Raw genomic sequence first — 5,568 nt, forward strand, 5'->3', positions numbered from 1 at the left:
TAGCTGAAAGATACATAAGGCAGTATTTAATGTATACATAAATAAATTGTGTGTGTGTGCGTTTGTGCATGACCATGCTCTGAAAACCTATTATATAGTATTGGCGATGGGAACCAAACCGGCCTTTTGTTGACGTACCGGAGATCAGGGTACTCGAACAAGATGATTGCCCTTAATCCGTATTGCTTCACCCCCAATCCCCCATCCCCACCCCTAAGGATCTGGATTGGGTGTAGGAAGGCCACAAAATCTTCATGGTAATTAGCAAAAATTATATTTTGGACTTTTGCTGTTTTGGGATTAAAAGAGAGTGAGAGAGGAGGAGGCGTTTTGAATGGAGAGAGAGAGAGAGAGAGAGAGAGAGAGAGAGAGAGAGAGAGAGAGAGAGAGAGAGGTGACTAAGGATAAGGGCATCGGGGATTCGGGATGGTGGCTAAAGGCTGGTGGTTGGGGGGTACAGAGGTATTACCGGGAGGGGATAGAGAGAGAGAGGGAGGCAAGAAAAGAAGCGTGGCAAAGCGCGTGCGTGCAGGTGTGCTGGCCAGGTATAGTGCGGCACGACATACGCATGCACGCCGCCAGAATACACATTCACGAACGCACGCACATACTCACTCACACACACACACACAAACCCACAAACACACACACGCACGGACCGCGGGTGGCAGCTGATGTTGGCAGTGGAAGCCAGGTGCACATACACTCGCCTCACGTCTTACTACCGCCGCCACCACTACTCTCCCTCCCACTCTGTCTCTTGTCTCTGTCTCTCTCTATCACCCACACTCTTACACCATTTACTAATTTCATCGAAGGGTCCCGAGGAGCGCAAACGGCAACAGAGGTCCTGTTAAAGAGAGGGAAAAAATTATACGAAGCAATCGTCGTTGACGACGTTTTTGCGACGGCACTTGCGTCTGGAGGGTCGCTCTTCTGATACTCGTGTGATTTGTACTGTTTCAAAAGTTCTTTTTGTGGACGAAGAACCAGGCCAAAAGTAGGCGGAGGAGAAGGAGGAGGAGGAGGAGGAGGAAGAAGAAGAATTAAAAGAGGAGATGAGTAAAAGGAAGAATGAGAAACGTGCAACTGCTACCAGCGGAAGGAGGAGAAAGGTCGTCTTATAGTTCCATGAAACTGGCCAAAGGTCGATCGTTGGCCGAACGGAATGACGTGTCCTTTGCAGCGCTTTTAAACAGTTGACTGTTCGTCTGGAAAGGAAAGGAGTTCTGCTCCCACCGCTCCTCCTCCTCTGGGCACGAGTCCATGCCCTTCGAAGTAGCAAGTGCTGAGGGAGAACTTGACGACTTAGAAGCCCTCAACTTGGTCAAGCCGGTTATCAACTTCAAAACACGTGGTTATAAACTTGGCGGAGAGATAATAACGAGGGAATCTGTGCTGTTGTGCTGTTAAATACTGCTTTTCTTTATTTTGTGTCGGTCACAATGCTTCGTGTAACGACGTTAAGTTGAGGCAACAGTCCACTGCAACACCCGAAGTGCAACTCTTATGTGTTTGTGTGTGTGTGTGGCTATGAAAGGCCTATTCCAGGTCCTCCGGCAATTCAACTGAACCGTTCCACTGGAATAAAGGTGAGTAACCGTTTTACCTTCTTTCTGTGTTAACGTTAATTTGATTTTAATTCTCTGTTGTAGTTTATGGGATAGGGCTACATGATCGAACGCTTTTTTTCGGTTGGTGATATTATGTAGCTTGCTTTGCCTTATCTTAAATGCTTAGATATCAGTGACAAAATCGTGATCATCATGCGAGATATGTCAATATAATTCCCTTTTTGTAAATATACTAGTGTATAGCCTATATATATATATATATATATATATATATATATATATATATATATATATATATATATATATGTGTGTGTGTGTGTATGATAAATGTAAGAAACTGCTTAATGATGGATTAAAATACTGGGCTATACACGTACTTGTATATTTACTTAATTTATCGCTTTAAATCGTAAACAAGACCGTTAACGTAACCTTTATGGGGAATGAAAGGTAGAATCAATGGAAAACTACTTTGTCAAGTTAGCTGTACCAAATACTATACCTCAACATTTAATATTCATTAAATCTATATTTTCTATTTGCTGACGGTTGTAGCAATGGTCACCTGTAAATTCATGCTTGTATGTCTACATGACAACAAATCTGTGTATCTTTTTATCCAGCTATCCATGTAACACTGTCTATCAAAGCCTCCTTTACTATCTATTACTATCGCGCTCACGTTATGCTATCTTTTTATCTAATTATTGTTTTCTATGTGCTTCCATGTCTGTGGGAATACACACGAGGGTGTATTATATATATATATATATATATATATATATATATATATATATATATATATATATATATATTGTGTGTGTGTTTTTGTGTGTGTACTGTATATATGTATTTGCATGCGTATATGTATGTATGTGTAATGCAAGTATGTATGCATGCATTCCTAAATGGATGTTAATCGTTATAGTGAATAAAAAAATCGATAAATAGAAAAATACTTCATAAATTATCAAATAACGTAAGCAATTACTACTGAGTTCCACAAAGTTCCACGAGACCACCTCGTATCTTAACGAGTCAAGAAAGGAATTTTTTTTTCCACTTTCCTAATAGATTAACTGTTTTAATAAGAAGATAAAAACATAGATTAACTGTTATAATAGATAGATGAAAAATAGATTAACTGTTTTAATAAAAAGATAAAAAGAATAGTTTAACTGTTTTAATAAAAAGAAAAAAAATAGTTTAACTGTTTCGTGTCATAGCAAATTAATTTTCTAAGGCTGACATGTATCTTGAAATTCGTCTACTTAAAACGTCTTGTATCTTAAAGGTAGGCCAAGTAAGTAATCGTGTTTTTTTTTTTAAGTTAATTAATTGAATCTTGTCTTCATACACCAGTTGAAATAAATTTCGTATTTTGACAAATGAATAATGAAATTGCCTCGTTTCTGAAAACTATAGTTTAACCTAATTGGTATTGTAATAAAGACATAAAGAATCTGATTAGTCTCCTGATAAGTAAACATGGAATTGCTTCGTATCACAAAAAATAAACAAAGACAGATTTCTGTACTGGAAAATTAGAAATAATGTCCTCTATTAGTGAATAAATCATATGAATTATTCATTCCACGAGAAATTCTCCGGGTAATTGCTTCGTACCTTAAATCAAATTAATGTGATTCGCACGTTGAAAAAAACAAAGAGTTTTGCACCGGCAAGTAATAAAGTAAATCTATAAATAGTAAATACCTTGTATCTAGACAAATAAACTGCACGATAACGATAAAACAGTTTCCCAATGACATAGTAAAAATTTTACTTCCTGCCTTTATGAATAATGCAGTTAATTTGCATGTTATAGATACTACTTCTCATCATACCACTGTCGGAATCGCTCCATAATATAAACAATATAGAAACTGCGTCAGAATCTCTATAGTTTTCAACAAAAACTATTTCTTATCTCTACAGATAAATAAATCGCTATGTGATTAAATTAAGACAATACTCCTATACCTCAACGAATAAAGATAGGTAAAGAATGTTTGCCATTTCAGAAGACCCATTTGCCACTGCAGAACAGGTAGCATTTTCGGCATTTCGTGATAAACCCCACTAAAAAGAATCGACTCCAGCTCTTCCCTCTATCTGAGAAACAACACCATCTAAAAAAAAAAGAAAAAAAATCCGCTTGCCCTGGCAAGGCCAAGAGTTGAATGGAGAAACTTTTCAGCTGTTAATTAGGACACCTTGCAAAATAAGCGAAAATATATAATAAAAAAAAAAACAGGCATTGTTTGCCCGCTTTCTTAATTTCCTTATCATTATAATTATTATTATTCCCTCTTGCTACTCTTTCCCCGTTCTCTGAGATAAAATTGCAGCAAAACAAGAATCGGTGATGACGTACAGGGAAACCTAATTGCTGCTCAGGCCAGTTATTCAGAGATGATGTTCGTTACGCAATAATGGTAACTGGAGTTACATGGCAAGGGAATTGGAGTATTCCTTGCCACAGAAGGTCTTGTGTGAGTGTGTATGTCTGCGTTTATGGAAGGACGAGTGAGAGAGAGAGAGAGAGAGAGAGAGAGAGAGAGAGAGAGAGAGAGAGAGAGAGAGAGAGTGAGTTTACATACAAAGTTATAGCATTCATAGAAATAAAAACAATGTTATTAAAAATGATGGAAAGTTATATATTCCTTTGAAAGGAGGAAAAAGTGGGATAGGGACGCTACAGTTCAAGAAAAATAAAGAACTCTTTGTAAGAGAGAGAGAGAGAGAGAGAGAGAGAGAGAGAGAGAGAGAGAGTCTTAAAACGTTGAACTGTTGATGAAAGGTCGTGTGATCATAACTGTTGACGGGGATTAAACTCGCTGATTTTTATCAGAAAAATATAAATTTTATGACAAACTCTTGATCGAATGAAATATTACATCAGTGTTTACATGTTTCATGGAAGATGCGTTTTTTTAATTATTATTATTGTTATTCTAAAACTAGTACAACTTCCAATGGAATAAAGAGGAACTAGCAAATGAATAGATAGACATTTACACAAGGCATTTTATGTTACGTCAACTAAAACCATCGCATGTTCAGAAAATTCCTGAACTCCGATAATAAAATGAATCAAAATTTCCAGTTAAGAACCGTAGAGCAATTTTACTTAACTACATCACGTGAATACGTTTTCTGTATTTTTTTTTTTTTTTTTTTTTTGGCTGACAAATTTTTTATCAAGAAGCCTATTGAGAGATTTTAAAAATATTTTAATTGGCACATAGATAATTTCTTAATTTTTCCGAGTAGCATATAGCAAGATGTTTATCGTTTCTACAAAGTATCAGTGGATTTTCTTAGAACCATTGTATGTACCTAATTAATCTAAGCTAGTGGCCTCATGATTATAATGACGGAAATAATAACTACTTGACGCGTTGGATAACACCATATGGCACCATTCTTTACTCTTATACTACGACCTATCGTTGGTTTTGTTTTATATTTTGTACTCTACTATTTGGGATGAAGTCGCGAGCCTTATGTCATGACTCGGTTGTTCACTAGCGATGTATGAAAAACGCTTTTGTTAGGTATTCTGTTGTGGCTGGTTAGCAATCCAAGTACTGCTCAAACCCGTTGTTACTATTATTTGACTGTCAATGTAACATTTTTATATTAATATTGATAAACTTGATCCATGATCAATAAGATATGGCAAAAACAACCGTATGTGACAAGAGGAAAAGTATGAAAATCTAATGCCTTGAGGGGAAGACGCCTTTTAGAAAGCTGATCATAGTTTTCAGGAAAACCGTAAAGAAGAAAAAACGATCAAGGTGGCTTCATTCATGTTTTTTTTTTTTTTTTTTTTTTAAATGGTAGCTCTATCTAGTTAAGTCTAAGTCTTAATTATTATTATTATTATTTGCTAAGCTACAACCCTAGCTGGAAAAGCAAAATGCTATAAGCCCAGGGGCCCCAACAGGGAAAATAGCCCAGTAAGGAAAGGAAAGAAGGAAAAATA

General features: G+C 36.5%; 1 protein-coding gene across 2 annotated transcripts in view; it reads left to right on the forward strand.

Annotated features, from left to right (window-relative positions):
• Positions 1-462: 462 nt before the first annotated feature.
• LOC137657744 (forkhead box protein J1-B-like) overlaps positions 463-5,568 on the forward strand; it is a 183,531-nt gene continuing 178,425 nt past the window's right edge. For both annotated transcript variants that reach the window (XM_068392213.1, XM_068392214.1), the window contains exon 1: positions 463-1,592. The gene's annotated coding sequence lies outside the window, so the exon portion shown is untranslated. The remainder of the gene's footprint in view (positions 1,593-5,568) is intronic.

This window comes from Palaemon carinicauda, chromosome 18 (genome assembly GCF_036898095.1).
Source record: "Palaemon carinicauda isolate YSFRI2023 chromosome 18, ASM3689809v2, whole genome shotgun sequence".
In the NCBI taxonomy this organism is placed as follows: domain Eukaryota; kingdom Metazoa; phylum Arthropoda; class Malacostraca; order Decapoda; family Palaemonidae; genus Palaemon; species Palaemon carinicauda.